At 37.3% G+C, this 19,829-nt stretch overlaps 2 long non-coding RNA genes across 2 annotated transcripts in view; both read left to right on the top strand.

Moving 5' to 3' along the window:
* Nucleotides 1-19,829, top strand: part of LOC134759471 (uncharacterized) — a 166,114-nt gene that overhangs the window by 98,613 nt on the left and 47,672 nt on the right. The window lies entirely within an intron of this gene.
* LOC129049183 (uncharacterized) lies at nt 2,377-18,450 on the top strand. The gene is made up of 3 exons (XR_008512033.1): nt 2,377-2,527; nt 17,407-17,547; nt 18,206-18,450. It is a non-coding gene; the product is annotated as an uncharacterized LOC129049183 (long non-coding RNA).

The raw sequence follows: 19,829 nt of genomic DNA on the forward strand, positions 1-19,829 counted from the left end.
TGTACAGAAAACCTTTCCTCATCCTTCAATCAGGGACAAACATCTACTCAATTGTAAATAAACCTTTAAAAATATATCTTTATCTGATTGAAAATAAAATTTTGGTGATAAATTCTATTTGTGAATAGAAACTTTTTCCAATTAAAGTGTTTAAAGATACTCATATACTTCAGAACAAATGGGTATTTGGTTTTTAATTTCTAATTTTTGAATCCAGGATTATTTTTGCATCTTTAGGGGCACCTGTTTGATTGTTTTGGGTGTAGGTAACAAATAATTTACCAGCTGATGAGAACGATGAATTCTGGATATTTTTATGATATTATATCTGCCTTTAAAGCCTAAAAAATATTTCTTGAACAAAAATATCTTGGAAATATTAATCACTAGTAAAAAGCAAGTTGCTTTTAAAAAAATACCACACTAACAAGGGACTAAATCATTACCATTTCTTTCCTTTCCCCTTCATCCCACTGAAAATGAGTCTATTTTTGCCAAATGTATCCTATGAAAGATAGATAATCCTGAGGCTGGCTCTGTGGACAATTTGAAATTCCAGAAAAGCCATGAACTTAAAAGAGGACAGGGTTACTATCAAGCCCGAGGAGAAGAAGAAGGAAATGAATAAACTGTTTCTCCCCACTCAAGGGCATAGTAAATAAATATTTAATCTTATTATAATCTTGCATTTCTATATTTTAAATAAGAAACTTTGAGGTACACTTTTTAATGTGCAGCTGTGATGAGATTTGATACAGAACACAATGTTCTGTTATTCCAGAAATGTGACTAAAAAGAGAGAAAAAAAGTTCTGTTTAGAACAAAATAAAGAACACAGCCCAAAGCCACACACAGGCAAATGTGTATGAATATGAACACATTTTAACATTTTTCTTAAAATTAGACTTTGATAGCAGTTTCTCTGCTTAAGGGGACAGTGTCCTTGCTCTGGGATGTGACTGTGAGGTCACCTTATCCAATTCGTAAATGTGGGAATCTTTTACCAGTCTCCAGTTTTCTTCACCCTTAGGGAGACAGCCTAACACTCAAAGGAAGGGGTCTGGGGCAGTGGAAAGACCAAGGGTTCTGGAATCTGTCAGCCTTGATGAACTCACTCTTTACTATTTCATTACATGACCTTGGGTCAGTCTCATAGGCCCTCTGAGACCTAATTTCCTTATCTGTAATATAGAAATAATAGTATCTTCCTTGTAGGAGTTTTCATAAGGATTAAATGAGACAATAAGTAAACTATTTCTAGTATTATAGAATAACTGAACATCATGTCTTGGTGCAATTTGTATGTGATCAGTTGTGAGCTCTCTTTGCTCTTTTATTAATTTATTTAATTATTTACTCATTTGAAAAATATGAATTGAGACCCTGCTATGTGCTAGATTCTGAGTCTACAAGTCTGTATTAGATAGACATGGTCCCTATCCTTACTGAAGTACAAAATCATGGAGGCAAATGACAGACATGCAAACATTAATTACAATACAGTGAGGTGCATTAGTTTCCAAATAACTTGTAAGCATTATGGTACTAAATCCTGAGAAAAATTTATTTTTAAATTTAAATAATGTATTTAAGGTAATAGTATAATTTTACTTTCATTTATTTATTGTCCACAATGCCTTTTTTCCCTGCAAAGAAGTGGAAGTGGAAACACTGTGGAAGAATATATCTCCCTAGAAACAATAGATGTTGGCCTAGCATGTAGTTAGTGCTAAGTGGATAGCAATTAAGATGATGATGATAATGGTGATGATGATGATGATGATGATGATGAGAAAAGTGCCTTGGAACAACGCTATTGGCAATGCAACCCTGGCAGTGTTTTATTGAGATGTTTTGCCATAGAAATGACATACAGAATAAGCCAAATATTCTGTGTATTTTTCTGGTCTACAAACTCAAATACAGAAAACAGAATTTTATTTCCCCTCTAGAATCTGAATTGTAAATGAAACTATGGAAATAGAATCAGTATTAAGAAAATATGCCTGTTAAAAGAGATTCTCCTTATAGAAATGCTTTATATATATGGACACATGTTTTAGAGACCTTTGGAAAGTGTTTCTGGGCTCTCAGCATCTCCCTGACTGATAGGAGCAGACCAGGTGACTCTGCTGAGCTTTCTGCCTGTGGCTGTATCTCAGGGCATTTGTGCATTACCTTCCCCCAGTTCTTGGCACACAGGCAGCAGGGACACCATGAGGCTTCCTGAGAGTACCCATCTGGCCTGGCACAAACACCACCCACTGCCCTTAAGTTCTTCTCACTCAGATGTCATGGAAACCTTGCTGATGCCAGTTCCATTGTTGAAGCAGTCTCCTCAGCCACAGAGACTAAATTGCCATAGGTTTCCCAAGGAAGCTTAAGGTCATGGAAGCTCTAGGGTAAAAGGCGCAGAAACATAATCCACATCCTTTAAGAGGATACAGGTGGGAACGGCCCATTATATACATTCTGGAGTTATTTGCTAAATTATCTTTCCAGGACAGATTGCCCCCAAAAAGATGAGGTGAGTCTATCAGGCACAGCTATTAATGTATAAAACACATTTTTTTCTCCTGAAGTTCAGAGACCAACTATGGAAACATTACTTTGTGTGGTTCTTTTTCTTTTAAACTGATAATATCAGAAACTAACTATAGAAACATTACTTTGGATGGTTCTTTTTCTTTTAAACTGATAATATCACACAATTTGGCAGAGATTTCTGTGTTTTTTGCAAGGGTGAATAATATTGTGATAAATAATTTGATACTATGTTATATTTTCAGGTATTTGTAGGACCTGGAACTTGGAACATGTATACCTAGATAATATATATCAAGGTGTACCTCATTTTAAAAATAAAACCTTTCATTGTGAAAAATTTTAAACTTATATAAAAGTTGGTAGAATTGTATAATTGACTGCCATTACTTCTCACCTGGGGTCAACAATTATCCACGCGTAGACAATGAATTTTCATCTAAGTCCCTATCTACTTCACCTCCCATATTATTTTGAAGCAAGTCCTGGACATGATATGATTTTATTCATAAAATAAAGTATTAGGTATGTATCTTTAAAAGATAAAGGCTTTTTATTGTTATTATAATCACAATACCATCATCAAAGCCAGAAATTAAAATAATTCCTTAATATCATAAAATATTCATATCCAGTAAGTGTTCAAGTTTTCAATTAGATTATCAATGCCATAATTTATTTTATGATTCTTTTTTTAAAAATTAAAATCCAAGCCAAAGCCACACAATGTGATTGGTTGATATATCTTTTAAATGTTTACTAAATTGTAGATTCTCTCTCCATCCTTTTTACCTCTTCTGGTTTCTTTGTAGAACAAACTGGGTTATTTGTCTTGTAATGTTTCCCACGGTCTTGATTGTGCCAATTGTATGCCTGCAGGGTATATTAAGAAGTTTCTACATCTTTCGTATAACAAACATCTACATCTTTCTTGCAAGTTGGTAGTTGCATATATGAGCTTGATTAAATTCAGGTTAGATACTTTTTTTTGATATGACTACTTCATAGTGATGCTATGAACTTCCTTCCTTCCTTCCTTCTCTCTCCTCTCCTCTCCTCTCCTCTCCTCCTTCCGTTTTCCTTTCCCTTTCCTTTTCTTTCTACTTTCCAAAACAAGGTCTCTCTCTGTTGCCTAGACTGGATTGCAATGTTGCAATCATAGCTCACTGTAGCCTCGAACTCCTGAACTCAAGGGATCCTCTTGCCCCTGTCTCCTGAGTAACTGGGAATACAGGTACTCACCACCACACTAAGCTAATTTTTAATTTTTTAGTATAGACACAATCTTGCTATGTTGTCCAGGCTGGTCTTGAACTCCTGGCCTCAAGTGATCCCCTGCCACTGCCTCCCAAAGTGCTGGGATTACTGTCATGAACCACTGCACCTGGCCTGATTCTGTGCTTTTCTATCATGAGGCATGAGATGTTTAGTTGGCTCTCTTTTGGTGATCTCAGCAGCTACTGATGTTCAGTTAATGAACCATTAATTCACTACAATTTGCAAAATTGTGATATTCTAATTCTATGATTTCTTCTTCACTTATTACCTGAAACATTTTTATAAGTGAAATTTTCCTTATTGATTATATAGGAATTCAATTCATATGTGAAATCCTGGATAAAGGCTTGATTTTTTTTTATTTTTTGCCTTTTTTTAACCAATGGTCACCAAGTATATGTTTTTGTAAGTATAATTATGCCAAATGAATTCAAACATTTTTTGTTAAACTTTTTGCCTTTTGTAAAATTATTAATGCTCAAATTGTCCCAGTTTTTGTGAAATGGAACAGGAGTTTCTTCAAGCTGACTCTTGCATCCTGCTGATATGAACCTTGTAGTCTATGATAGTTTCCTTGCTATCCGGTTTGACAAGATGCTGCAGACTCATCTTGTATATTTTCTATCCCAGTCCTTTTAGTTTTTTGAGAATGGTATTAGAAATTATAATCCAGACGTAGGAATGCTAATGGATCTATGTATATCATGTATGTATGTATGTGTATGCATTTATGTATATATACATATAAACATAATATACATATTTTAAGAAATATATATTTTAAAAAGATAAGCTATATTATGATTCCTACTGATACTTCCAGTTCAAATTTAGGCACACAAGATTTTTAAATTTAACGTCTTCTATCTTACACTTATGTCTTCTTTTTTTTTCTTTCCCGAGAATCCTGGTTCTCAAGGTTGTCAGAAACAATTAAATTAAAATATTGCACATACTACACAATTTTTTCTGCTCTCCCTTTTTCACTGAAGAGTGTGTCTTTCTCTAGGTGTTTCATTTTATTTGTTTCTTCTATTTTTAAAGTACATTTTTTGGTATTAATAAAGGCTTGCTCTTTTGTTTTAATTTTTATGCTAACATTAAAAAAATTACCCATTCCTGTTCTGCCCCTGCCTTTGTTGTCTGTTGAGTCCATTCTATGAGATATATTGATATTAGCTAGTATTCTGCATCAATTTAATCAGTATTAAAATAATTGGATTTAATTTATTTTAGTAACTATAAGATAATCATCGATTATTCTGCTTTTCTGATAGTGTCCCCATTCTGCCATTTTTATAGTTGTAATATAGGTATATTGTCACAGCAAATATAATTATATACTATATATATATATTTCTTACAAACTTCATTTTGTCATAAGATTGCGAATATAAATGGTGTTTTGTCTTCTCCTGTTTGGATTTTGGAATTCAGAGGATATCTTGTCATTTGATTTTGTTGTATATGTTTTGGGATCTTAATTGCTTTTTATTTTGAAGAAAGATTTATTTAGGGGGCTTCAAAAACTATACCATTACCACCACCTTCTCAGAATTCTCAAAATTGCATGAGTGTTGAGTGGTTTTCTCTTAACTCTTTATTTTATATAAGCTGCATTATTTTTAGTGCATGCTTTTGCAGGATGTGTTGTTCTGGGGAATGTATATGTGGTATTTTATCAGAAATACCTATTGTGGCAGCATCTTATAAACAGACTTAAAGGGAGCATTTTGAAAGAGACATCATTATAAAGCATGTTAAGCACTTATGATTGCATAAGTATTATTTCTGTGTTGTTTCAATTTGCATCCCCAGAGAATGATATACTCCTTGGGTACATAAACATAAATATGTAATTAGAAATAAGAAGAAAGAGGAGGAAGAAGAGAAGGGGAAGGAGAAAGAGAAAATATAATATTATACCAATAACTTGTGCTTCACTCATAACTTTAAACTTTGTTCTGATAATTTATCAGTTCTTAGTAGAGCAATAACGTACTGGGTTTAGTATCATTAGTAGTAATAATGAGATTTCTTGCTTTAAGCAAATCCCTTATTTTAGAAGAAAAGTAAAATGTTAACTCTTAGGAATTATTATGCAATAACAAAGAGAGCAGTAAAATTTTATAGTGGTTGGACCAACTCCAGTGGCTTTCTGGTTTGTGAAAAGTTCAGTAAAAATTGAATAAATGGCTCACATAATGGGAAGTTTAAGTAATAAAATGGAGGGTAGGGTGGGGAGATGAGGCTTTCCGCCTTCCCTGCCGTGTACATAGTAGAGTTGCTGGTGATTTTTGCCTTAGATTATAGTATTGTGCTCATTATAGGCATAGACAGATTATCATAATTATAAGAGTGCACGTTTGGTGTAAAAAATAAAAAAAATACATGATGGTAGAGCCTCTGGGCTTAAAAAAAAGCTTGGGAGATCTTATTATACGTATTGTTTTCCAACTAGTCTCATCTTTGCTCCCTTGGTGCTTAGAAAGAAAACTCCAAGTAGAATAATGATAACTACTATATGTTGGTTCTTACCATAAAGCTAAGAGCTAAGCAGTCTACATATAGGTGTCTCATTTGGTCTTCCCAACAGCATGATGAAAGACATATGTGAGGATAGTAATGTACAGAGATGTTAGATGACTTGTTTAAGGTCACAGAGATGGTGAATTGTGGAGCCTGGGTTTGAATCTAGGTTAGTCTGACTCCCGAACTGCATTCTATGCCAGTGTATGAAAGCGTCTTCAGAAAACCACATAGTTTAATGTGAGAAAGTGAAGCTTTAGAAGAGATTCTGGTCCTGTCCAAGCTAAGTTTAATTTAGGGAGGCAGGGAGTGTATACACTGTGCAGAAAATACAGTTCTTGCCTGAGGGTATCACAGTCCCCATTCAGTTGACATTCAGCAGATCAACTCACTTGTTTGGCTATCTCAGTTCAGCAAGCCCTTCTAAGCCAGACGTTGGAACATAAAAATGATTGAGACATCTCTCCGCCCTTGTGTCCAGTGGAGGGGCAGGTTACATAAATAGATGTTTGCGAAAATCAAAGTAGAAGCGCAATCCTAGAGAACTCTGAGGATAGCCCGTGAGCTGCAAGTCTGAGGAAGCCAAAAGGAGAATGGTGAGTAATGGGAGTTTCCCTAGGGGTGACCAGCTTGTCTGGTTTGCCTGGGACTTTCCCAATTTTAGTACTAAAAGTCCCACATCCTAGGTGATCCCTTAGTCCCTGGCAAACTGAAATGGTTGACCACATAGGTTTCTGCTGGTTTGGAAAATTGCCAATTTCCATTAGGGAACTGGGGGATTCCTAGTCAGTCCTTGTTGAGAAATTAATATTCATGATCGTCACCCTAAAAATGATAATCTCATCTTCTATGAGAAAGATTTTAGTTAAGCAAGCTTGATTTGCTATTGTTTTCAATTGGGAGTTCAATAAATTTGCTTTGGTTTCTTGTATGGTAGGAATCCATGTTGTCATCAGGGATCTTGCAAACTCAAGTGTGAAGACAGAGGCAATCCTGCATGGGTCCCATCAATATAATGGGCACACAAACTGCTTGTGAGGGAGCAGACTGTTTAATGAATAAGGAATTAGGTTACACAGGCACCATGTTCAAAAGTCAGCTGGCAGGGTTTCAACAACATCGTCATCACTAGAACAGTCCTGGGTGTGCAATCCTATAATGTGTGGGCAGGGTGACCAGGTTTAATGTACCCTTTTACAGCTCATGGGTTTGGGGCTTATCACATGCTTCAGCAAGAGCACCTTTTTATTATTTTGAAGCTTATAGTGTCACCTTAATGTTTTATGACAAGCCTTGTCCATCATATTACCACTATAAAAATGTCAATAACTTAGAGAGTTGCTTTTTCAAATATTTTATCACATAATTAAAATTTTATTCTTCTTTTCACTTTTCCTTTTTTCCTCCCTTGAGAGCCCTTCTGTATTTTTCTTTTTTTTCTTTCTCTTTTCTTCTTTTCTTTTTTCTACCTCTCTGTCTTTCTTTCTCTTTTTCTTTCCCTTTCTCCGTCCATCTGTCCTCTCCGCTTTCTTTTATCCTTTCTTCCTTTTTGAAGGAAGAGGGGATTTTGATTCTCTTCAGATGCAACTCTCCTTCCCTGTCACATGCATCTTCTCAAAAACTTAAGCTAGGAGGGTGACTTGCTGAGACCTTAACTAGAGTTTTGTTTTCATTTCCGTACCAAGAAGTCTCCCTGAGTATCTTGCATCAAAGGAGGTAGATGAAAAGAGAGTTATTGGCCAGAAAGAAATGGCATGCATGCCTTCTTGCTCTTCTAAAGAATGTGCAGGTCTTTGATGTTCTATGGCCTGGGTACATCCTGAGGGGCCCTTAAGTTCTAATATCGGTGACGAGAAATAGCATGATCTCTTTTGTGTTGGAATGAAAGAGAGGAGCTGGATTCTGAGGGGAATTGAAAGTTTTTGTCAATTTTGTTTTTTTGTTGTTATTGAAAAGGGGGAGGGGTTGGGGAGAGAAGGGAAAGACGGGCAGAGCTCGGGTAGTGGGACACTTCTAACACTTGAGTCCTATCCCTAAGTTAATTCTGATATTGTCAGTGGTTTCAGAGGTTCCAGGATCACTGACTCCAGAAAAGGGCTGCATCGAAGGTCCTCTTATGAATGCCTAGAGCAACTTGATTAGAAAATCCATCTTTATACCCCTTCTTGGAGACCTATTAGTAGTTCTGGCTGTCCCAACATAAGAACAGAATCCTACTCTGATCTGTGTTTCTGGAAGCCCTCTGTGAACCATCATACCCTGGATGACAAACTCCAGTAGCACTGGGGAGAGAGCACTTAATGACAAGTAGACCCCCGAAGGGCTATAGAAGGTGCTTGGTTATCTGAAATATGGGTGGGGTGGGGGGGAAATGGGGCACTTTTGTGCATCTTGAGAGATCTGTGGGCAGAAGAGACAGGCTACCTCTGTTACACACTAAGAACTCACAAGAATGAGACAATAAAACACACTCCGTTACACACTAAAAACTCAGAAGAATGAGCCTTTACACATATTGTCTGTGTTAGGAGTATATGGGAGACTGGCACCTACTAATGGAAAGGAAGAGTGGAAATTCTAGCTCTATTATCTTCCAGTAGCCATTTACCTGCCCTGTAAAGGTGGCTCTCAACTCAAGACTCAAGAGTCTCTGTTCTTGAGGTTCTTTTTGTTTGTTTTTGTTTTTAAATTTGTGATGTGATCTCTTTGAGTCTCTTAGTGTGAGTCTTCTGTTTTGTAATTTAGGAAGCTGCTACACTTCTGGGGATGAGAAACATTATTTAAATTAAAAATTACATTCAATTTTAAACTGACTTTTTAGAAAAATTCCATTTAAACCTCCCACCTCATATATAAGGATAGTTCCAACACTTGGGACCTGAACTTCCAATTGAATTCAGATGACTGAATGTATCCTGCAAATAATGCACAGAGCTTATGAGAAAAAGTCCAAACTCTCTCTGCCATGGGCGTGAACCATTGAACCATGATACCTCATTACCTTCACACTCTGGTTACCGTTGGAAAAATTAGACTGCCTAACCAGTTTAACCAGACAGGCCTCCAGGAAGTGACCCTTTCTCCTCCCCTCTTACCCACTTAAAACCATAGATTCTTGATTACTTTTAAAGGAAGAAAATCAGTTCCTTGCCAAAGGATTTTATGACTGTGTTAACTAGTCAATAAACGAAGTGACTGTGAAAAAGAACTGTTCCACCCCTCTACTGGGAGAACAGTGGAATCACCAATCATCATACAATTGTGATTTTACTCTCACAATTTCAATTCTGCCAACAGTGGAGAATTTCTCCTTTACCGTAGGAACATGATTAAATTTTACTTAATTTCTCTGTAGGATGCCTGAGAAAAAGACCACCTCGAATGAAGGAACATTTAAAATAAGCACTTTGAATAAATAAAATGTCTTTTTATAGGATCAAATATGTCCCATTTTGGAAGATAGCTAGGCACAAAATATTGGGTAGCTCTATCATTGAAATTTTGGTTTAGGAATGAAAAAAAAAGCATAGACAGTAGGGAAAAGAAAAAAATTCTTCCCCCCTCGCTGAAAATTTTACTGTGGGCAAAACTCCCATGTTTTTGATGGTAGTAAGACTCCAGTCTTGGGGCTTGGCTTGAAAAGTATGAAAAATAACAACCATAAAATAAAATATATTAGAATTAGAAATAATGGGAACGTAGTGACTATGATTTAAGTCTTAAGTCCAAGTCTCGGGGCAAGAATATTTACTTTTCTGAGCTGTGGTATAAGAAATACTAGCTCTACCCGCTCCCTCCCAAAAAAGAAAGAAAAAGCATTATATTGATTTCCTTCAACTAATTTCTAGGATGATCTCTTGAGTATTGTGCCTGTACCCATATTTGTTTCAGGTAGTAAAGTAGAAACTAATGCCATCTCATATATGGGAGAGGAAATGAATAAAACATAGAAATTCCTCCTTTTCTTTCTACCTATAGAGACATTTTCTTCCTGGGGTAATGTAATATCCAACTAAAACAGAGGCACAAACCAAAACCTAGGCCTGGGTCTGAGATACTATGAAAACAGTGCAGTAACATAAGCCTCTCACTGATAGTCCGAATACAAATATTTAAAAATTCAAGTGGATAGTCAGGTTTTGTATCTATAAATACAACATTTGTTAAACATACAAGCATGCTATTAAAAATCACTGTACAAAAATATCGAATACTCATTCATCTTATTTTAAAACACTAATAACATTGTTTATTGACATACTGGTTCTATATTACATAAAGGGCAGGGATTATACTAAGGAAGAATAAATAATAATGAAAATTTTATAAATGTTTTCTTAAAGGATCTGATCAAAATCAGTTTTTGCAAGGCTATAAATTAAAAAAAATTGGCAGAAGGAGTAGGCAAATTACAGTGTTCAGGAATTTTATTCTTCCTCCCTTGTTTTTCAGCACTGAGAAGCACAATCACCCTCAACCCTGCAGGGAGATGGAATGCAGTTCTTTTCTAGGCTTGAAAACTTTTAAAAATACTTTCAGTGCCATAATTTCTGTTTATAGATATATACCAAGAATAAAAATTAAATAAATTTAATGGCATCTCATCATATTGCAATGTATACAAACTATCTTGCGAAATATTCAAAGGTGGTTTATGATGGGGAAAAGAAACCTTTATGGTGGCAATATATAGATAAGCAGAAGTAATTCAGAAAAAGCAAGTCAGACCAGACACAAAAAAACATCTTGGATTTGCTGACTATAAAAGTCATTATACTATACACTCTTTGAAGAAACTAAGAAGCCAGTAGTGGCTTTGATGAAGGGAATAGGGCATAAAAGTGAGAAAGGTGTAACATGGCTTGTCTTCCTTCTTGTCTTTTTTCATTTATTTATTTATTCATTTATTTATGTATTTATTTATTTTGAGACAGAGTCTCGCTCTGTTGCCCAGACTGGAGTGCAGTGGCGCAATCTCGGCTCACTACAACCTCCGCCTCCTGGGTTCAAGCGATTCTCCTGCCTCAACCTCCCGGGTAGCTGGGACTACAAGCATGTGCCATCACTCCTGGCTAATTTTTTATATTTTTAGTAGAGACAGGGTTTCACTGTGTTAGTCAGGATAGTCTCGATCTCCTGACCTCATGATCCACCTGCCTTGGCCTCCCAAAGTGCTGGGATTACAGTCGTGAGCTACCGCACCTGGCCTCCTTCATTTATTTTTCAACAAACATTTCTCAAGCATCTATGATTGTGTTAGGTCTTCTGTGGATGAGGATGGCTGGACAACAGAATATATCCAAAGGCAGAGGAGAAGCATCTGAAAAGATAGGCTCAGTTTAGACTGCCGACAATACTGAATGTCAGACTAGATTATGATAATAACTAGTGTTCATCCATTTAGTGCTTGGCTTTTCTAAATGATTTTTGTATACTGACTGAATTCTTTCAGCTACCTTAGAGGTAAGTGCTATTATCACTTCCTTATTATAGGTAAGGAAACCAAGGCACTGAGAGATTAAAAAACTTGCCCAGGGTCACACAGAAGTACCTGGCAGAGTTAGAATTTGAATTCCAGGGTATGTGGTTTTACAATGTGTTTTTGACCATGATGCTACACTGTGAAATGATTTCAACTTTATTCTGTAGGCCGTCAGGACCCATGTTGCTGTTGGGCTTAGTTTTTCTTTTTTCTTTTCTTTGTCAGTTCCCTCACCTGTAAAGTAAGAGTAATAATAAAATACCTACCTGACAGAGTTGTAGTGAGGGTCAGATGAGAGAATACATAGGAAATTGTTTTGAAAATTTACTTCAAATTGCTTTGAAATGTGCCACATGGCATTATGAGTATTGTGTTCAAGTAGTAAATATGAAACAAGTGTTCAAATAAGGAAAAGATTGAGTTGTCACTGTTTACCAATGGGTACAGCCTTTGCAATATTAGCAGATATACGTCAGCCTTGAATGAATGAATGAAAACATATTGGTAAAGGAAGGACACATTTGAGTGAGAGGAAATAATGACAGCCATAATGGTGATTCTACTGTGGATACTCCGATCTGTGAAACACATATTGTTGAGTGCCTATTCTGTAATAGATATCTGACCAGATTCTATATGTGGTCTCTGTCCTCATGTGCTTTCAGTCCATGACCCTTATGATTTGTACCACATTTCATGGCTCATGAAAGGCTCTAAAAACCTTTATCACATGTGGTTCTATCATCCCTTAAGAAACCTGCATGGGAGGTAAAATTATTCTTGTTTTTCAGATCAGGAGTTTGAGGCTCAGAGCTTGAGTGACTTGTCCAGTACCACACAGTGTGCAGAAGCAGCAGGACTGAAACCCAAATCTCTTGCTCTTCCGAACACCATTCTATCTGCAACACCAGGCTGCCTCAGTCACCATCATTATCATGATAATAATAGCTGAGCACTTCATGCCAGACATTGTTCTGAGTGCTTACATGAATTAGCTCATTCAACCTTTACAACAAACTCCTACAAGGTATATCCTGTATTGCTTCTGTGAAGTACTAGGCTGTGTGTTGAAGTAGAGTGATGTCCTTTGACACACATTGGCAGACTTATCTTAGCTTGATATTACCTTCTCTGAGGACATTCAATACTATAATTAATGAATCTGCACACTGGAGGTAAGAGGTGGGGGCTTGGAACAGGAAAGTCTTTCCAACCTGGTGTGATATTAACAGTGGAAAGGAAGATTCCTTCTTCCGAAGGGAGAAGAAAGATTAGCACTCTCCATAGTTGAAATCTTCTCCTCAAAAACACAGCTCTGTGTTCCTTCTATAGCAGTAGTAGCCTGGCTAGATCAATGCAGAATCAATCTCACAGCTAAGTCTGCCTCTTTTACATTCAAGATGTGAAAAAGCTGAGATGACCCCTTCCTTGACATACTAGCCTGGATCAAGGTAGAACATGAATAGCAGAAAATGGAACAAGTGAGTGACAGCCCTCAGCCAGAAACCTGAAACCTGGCACCCTTTGACCTTATCAGTAAAAGTTCTTTTTAAGAAACAGAAGGATTGTTCAAGGGAACAACGAGAACTGATAATTGATGATAATTAAACAGTCATAGGGAGAATGAAAGTTAAAAAATAAACTCTAGGACATTTATCGAGGCCTTTATGGGGGTGAAGGTCACAGCCTATATTTAACAGCAAATTTCCAAAGACATTTAATAGAAAAGAGAAACTCTTGAGATATTTGATCTCCTCTTCATTCTAACTCCTCAACCCTGTAACCCTGGGACCTCAGCCATGGAATACACATGTGTCAAATCAGGTAACTGAGACTGTCCTGATGTTGCATGCCTCTTCTGCCAAGGAAGAACTGAGAATTGCATACTCATTTGCTCAGTAAAATGCCATGCTAAAAGTCTAATTTGGAGAATGAATACCTTGTTTTTTCTAATGGTATATTCTCTTCTCAATTCTAGAAGGGGGTGTGTGTGTGTGTGCATATTTGGTGGTGGAGGAGGTAAAGGAGGCTGTGGGTTGGGGTAGGGAAAAGGCTAGTTTTCCATGTTAGGAGTAAATTTTTATTTTTTTGATTCTATCATTTAATTCACTTAATTTCTTTAAAAGTACAGTTTTTCTTTTCACTAGCAGTATGCCTGAGAAATCAAAACAGCTGATTAATCTTATTTTTTAACTGTTCAATGTATTGACAATAGAGGAGAGACAGATAACCCTGTAGCCAAAGTGATGTTGAACACTCAAAGTCAATTTTAGTTTAAAAAAAAAAAGAAAAACTTCACACATTCTGTGTCTTAGTATGCTCTGGCTGCTATAACAAAATACCACAGAATTGATCACTTAAGGCTGGGCGTGGTGGCTCCCACCTGTAATCCCAGCACTTCGGGAGGCCAAGGCAGGTGGATCACGAGGTCAGGAGTTTGAGACCAGCCTGACCAACCTGGAGAAACCCCATCTCTACTAAAAACACAAAAATTGGCTAGGCTTGGTGGTGCATGCCTGTAGTCCCAGCTACTCAGGAGGCTGAGGCAAGAGAATTTCTTGAACCTGGGAAGCAAAGGTTGTGGTGAGCTGCGATCGAGCCACTGCACTCCAGCCTGGGCAACAGAGCAAGACTCCATCTCAAAAAAAAAAAAAAAAAAAAATTGATCACTTAAATGACAGGGCACAGATGCCATCTTTGTCCCCACCCCCATGACCTCATCTAAACCTAATTGCCTCCCCAGAACTCTACCTCTGAATATTATCACGTTAGAGGGCTAGAGGGCAGAGCTTCAACCTGTGAATTGGTTGGCGGGAAGATACAAACATTCACTCTGCAAATGTATTTTATTGTAAGGAAGAAATACTAAATGAATTAATCAAGTAAAATAACATAAATGCAGTTCATTTTTCTCCATAATAAAGAACCATTAATAAACTGTTAAAACACAATAATTTTCCCTGGGCTTCTGTGTGTGCTCAAGATTCACCACCCTTTTCTCTTATGACTTAATTATGACAGTGTAGCACGTGGATGTTGCCTTTGACTTCCCAACATCTTTTCTACCCTCCCCCAGTATGTGGCTTTAGTGTACTTTGACCTCAGCTTCCAGGTGAACTTTGATTTGCTGTATCCAATCGTAGAATCCTACTCCCCTTGCTAGCAACTGCTTAAGAACCCAGAAGTAAGCCAATTATTTCATAACTTTCCTCTGGAGCCAGTTAATGGCTCAGGGTTGAATATGTGAGCTCTTTTGGCCAAATCAGATTGAGGAAGGACTTATGTTCTGCGGTTGGGGAAGATGCACGCTTTATTTCCCCTTAGATGTGAGGAAGGGGAACATGTAGCCTGGCTTATCACTGGCAATCATCTTGCAATCACAAAACTGGAGAGAAGAAAAGAATATAGGTCCTCAATCATATTATTGACTTGCTTGAGAAGCTGTTATGTTTGTTCTTCACTGCACATTCATTTATTTGATCCAATAAATTTCCTTAATGGCTTTTTAATTACTTGTTTCAAAAAATGTGATGACCTATAGAAATAGTACAAGTCTTGGTGAAGAACATAGTGAATCTAAAGAGAAACTTAAAATTCATGAAACATTTGCATCACTTTCTGTAAAAAACAAGTAAATACAGATTAAAATTTTATTTCACTTGAAAATTTAAATTTGTACACAATAGATTCACTCTCAACACCAGAGGGTGGGGACAATATCTAGGTTTACTTTGTGTTTCGAGTACCTACTATGGATTGAATAATTTGTCTCTACAAAATTTAGTTTAATTAATATAGTATTTATTATTATGTATTTAGATTGCTTGTATTAACTCAGTGGTTTGAAATATCTTCGGAATTATGACATTCTGTTGCTCAATTTGGATTACTTAGAACTCTTAATGAGCTCACAGCTTAGTCGGGGAGACAGATATAAATAAACATTTATGATATAAAGTGATAGACACAAAAATAAAATGCTTCCAAGGCATGGAGGAAGGAGTACCTGGCTCTGACTGCAGTGTGGTCTTGTTGAGGAAATATTTCCTGATAATTGCATTCTTTAAAGTTGTGTAATAGTTTACCTGGCAGGCATGAGGGTTGGGGAGGTGAAGAGAGGGACTTCTAGGCTAAGGGAACAGCGCATGCAATAACACAGTTAAGTAGAAAATAAATCGTGGCATGATTAAGAAAATCTAAGTAGTGTAACATTTCTGGAGAGGAAGAGAAAGGAACCAACATTTGTTGAACAACTAAGTTGTGTTAGGAGCTGAGCTAGATTGATTTAATTATTTAATTCTCCCAAAAATTCGTAGATTAAGAATATGCGGTTCAAATGGAATGGAAAATTTGGCTGTTTTGGCACAGCAAGTAAACAGTGGAGCTAGGATTTGAATCTGGGTTAGTTTGAGCTAATATTCAGGCTTTCTCACTAAAACATAATTCATATCTGAATCTTAGGTTATGTCTAGGCCATGGCAGGAGATAAGGTTCAAATTTAGGCAGTGCCTGATAGTAGGATCCCTGTGTGCAGTGGACAGTTGGAAACAAGGCCAATATAGAGACGATTTGGCTGGTAATAAAAAATTTGACAGTTATCATCCTACTGGTTGTATTCATCACATATCTGTAGTCACAGTCATCCAATGATACCATTCAGGGTGAGAAGGGAGAAGGCCAAAACAAAGCTTGAAGAACACCAATAATTAAGGAATGTTCATGGAAAAGGAACCAGAGAAAGAGACTGAGGAAGAGTGACCAGAGAGTTAGGAAAGAGTAGGAGATGGAAGCCAAAGAGTTTAGAATTTCAACCTAAAGGTGGCAGTTAAAATGCTTCAGGGGAAGATCATAGGCAATTAAGCTTCAGTAATATAAGTTCTCCCATCTCCATTCCAGTAAGTGATGGGTGGATATTATTAAAGGCAATTATTCCCACTCAATTTTTTTAAAAAAACATTCTTGCAAGTAGACTGGCCATCCAATGGGAACAAGATATTTCAGGGAACACTGATCTCAGGAATTCTATTGGAATCTCGAAGTTGGAAGATACCTTACCAGTCACCTTTATGTAGTGGATGAACTAGTTGTATACTTATGCCCAAACTTGCCCATCCAAGTATATAAGAAACTTATTCCTGATATCACTTAGGTTAGAGGCCTGGAAGACACCTGTCTTTTCTTGTTTACAGTGACCATTTGCTCTTTAAAATATATCAGTAATAACAAAACAATAAACATTTCCAAATTTATATCACTTTCGAGGTATCTTGTAGGTTTCAGTGCCCTTTCATACATATTTATGATTTGATTCTCTCCTCAAGCTTGTGAATGAGACACAGAAATAAACAGATCCATTTTACAGATGAGCAAACAAAAGTTCATTGAGGTTAATGTAAATTAACTTCAGGTCTCTTAAAGGTTAATTAATCAGGGCAGAAGAAAAAAATCAGCTCTTATAACTAACCTTCTCTTAATCACAGTACCATTAGATAGATGATTATATAATCTTGTATACTGGTCTTTCCCTTTTCCTCACTTTGTTTTATGTAAAGCTTGCTTGTTCAATTCTGCAGTAATCCTCAAAGAATGCATTCAAGATTTATATCTCTTCTGGTGGAATCCAACAGTAAAGATGGGCCATGCCCAAGAGTCCTTTGTATGTCAGTTACCTGTAATTTGGACCACATTCCCTGGCTTGCAGTAGAGATTAAGAAGTAAGTGTTGCTTATTTAAGTGAGCGAGCTTGCCTTTGAAGCTGGATAAAATGGTGACAGAGTTCTGTTTTTATAGCATTTAGGAGAGAGATTAAAGAGTCTTCTGGGTAATTTAACCACTATTTTATAGCATTTAGGAGAAAGATTGAAGAGTCTTCTGGGTAATTTAACCACTATGGAAAGTCAGTCAGGATATGTCAGCCTGTTGAGTAGGCTTTCCTTTGGCTTGAATTCTCCATACAATTCTCTGTCCTGGTCAAACTGATGAGCCATCTGCTGAGCTTGCCCTTCACAGTGCTCCAGAGAGAAGGTGCTGCAGAACATGGATATCCCATGCCCTACAAACCAAACAATTCGTAAAGAAAAAATGCATACCCAAAGATAGACATGACTTTTTATTTTTCTGACTTTTTTTTTCTTTCTGTAATCTAAGAGCAGTGTTGGAGTTAGATTTTAAGTTTTGACATTTAGATTTTAGAGATACATAGAATTCATAACTTAAAAAAGAAAAGCTGTCCAAAAATGTAACTTCTATGGATAGAAATCTTCAAATGAACCTGTTTCAGGGGCTGTGGGCTTATGGTTTACAAGTTGGTTTTGACTGTTTTCACTGTGGGTCTTCTGATCTTGCCCCTGGTTATTCTTTTTCTCTTTACAGGCATTTCTCAAAGGAAAGAGGAATACATCTGTGACCAGATTATGATATATCCATCTCATACATAAAGAGACTTGATCTTGCTCCTAAGGTCATGCTATCTGCCCTTATCCAACTGATCCACCACACACACACACATAGATACACACACACAGACACACACACAAACACACACACACACGAGAGAGAGAGAAAGAGAGAGAGAGACTCATTGTCTTTTCCTTGTCCTTTTATGAATGTACATGGAGAAAATTACAGCCTTTATATAGGAACAAAATGCTTTTCTCTCATTCTGTTTTATCTTGCGGTAACTCATTGTCCTTTCCTTGACTCCACCCCCTCCCTCTCAAACATGATCTGCTTGCCATCCCCATTCAGGCTGGCCTTTTTTAGTGCCTACCCACAATTTGCTGAGTAGGTAATCTGGAGAAGGAAGTATCTGCAAGGCCACTTGGCAAGACATGAGATTTTCCATTCTTTGTGAAAATGAATGAAAAGGCAATTATTGCCTCACACTGTTCTGAGTATTCCACAAAGAACCTCTTCTCTACTTCCTGAACAGAATCCTTGGCTACTGCCTTTTATCTTCAGCCACTCCCTGACTTCTTGGCCTGATGTTATCTGACCAACACTGAGGCAAGCATGTCTTTGGGTCTTGGGAAGTGGCTGTGTTTCTCTGTTGGGAACAACCATTGTACAAGCAGGAAAACATTTGTCAAATGCTCAAAATATGCCAGGAACTGAAGGATATAGAAGTAGATGAGATGGTCTCTGCTCTTTGCAAAGAGTTCCCCATATAGTAGGTGGGACTATCATGGAAATAAATATTGCAATTTCAGGCTGGGTGTGGTGGCTCATGCTTGTAATCCCAGCACTTTGGGAGAATGAGGCAGGTGGATCACTTGAGTTCAGGAGTTCAAGACCAGCCTGCCCAACATGATGAAACCTCGTCTCCACTAAAAAAATTAAAACAAACAAAAACAGTGGGTATGGTGGCGGGCACCTGTAATCCCAGCTACTCAGGAGGCTGAGGCAGGAGAATCAGTTGAACCCCGGAGGTGGAGGTTGCAGTGAGCCAAGATCGCGCCACTGTACACCAGCCTGGGCAACACGACGAGACTCTGTATCAAAACAAAAACAAAAACAAAACAAATATTGCAATTTCAATTTGTGAGACTCTCAAATCAAAAGAAGCTTACACTAAGTTTGGGATAGAGAAAAAGAGTCTGTAACTAGCTTTGCGGGTGGTGGGTAGGGAAGAATTTCTGGAAGAGTTGAGCTCTCTGTGCTAGATCTTGAAAGATGAGCCGGGCATGGTGGCTGAGGTCAGGAGATTGAGACCATCCTGGCTAACACGGTGAAACCCCGTCTCTACTAAAAATACAAAAAATTAGCTGAGTGTGGTGGTGGGTGCCTGTTATGCCCAGCTACTTGGGAGGCTGAGGCAGGAGAATCACTTGAACTCAGGAGGTGGAGGTTGCAGTGAGCTGATATCGCGCCCCTGCACTCCAGCCTGGGCAACAGAACAAGACTCCGTCTCAAAAACAAACAAACGAGAAAAAAAAACAACAAAAAAAGAAAAAAAGAAAGATGAGTAAGCGTTTGTCAGATGGATAACAGGGAAAAT

The sequence above is a fragment of the Pongo abelii genome, chromosome 10, assembly GCF_028885655.2.
Source record: "Pongo abelii isolate AG06213 chromosome 10, NHGRI_mPonAbe1-v2.0_pri, whole genome shotgun sequence".
NCBI classification, from domain to species: domain Eukaryota; kingdom Metazoa; phylum Chordata; class Mammalia; order Primates; family Hominidae; genus Pongo; species Pongo abelii.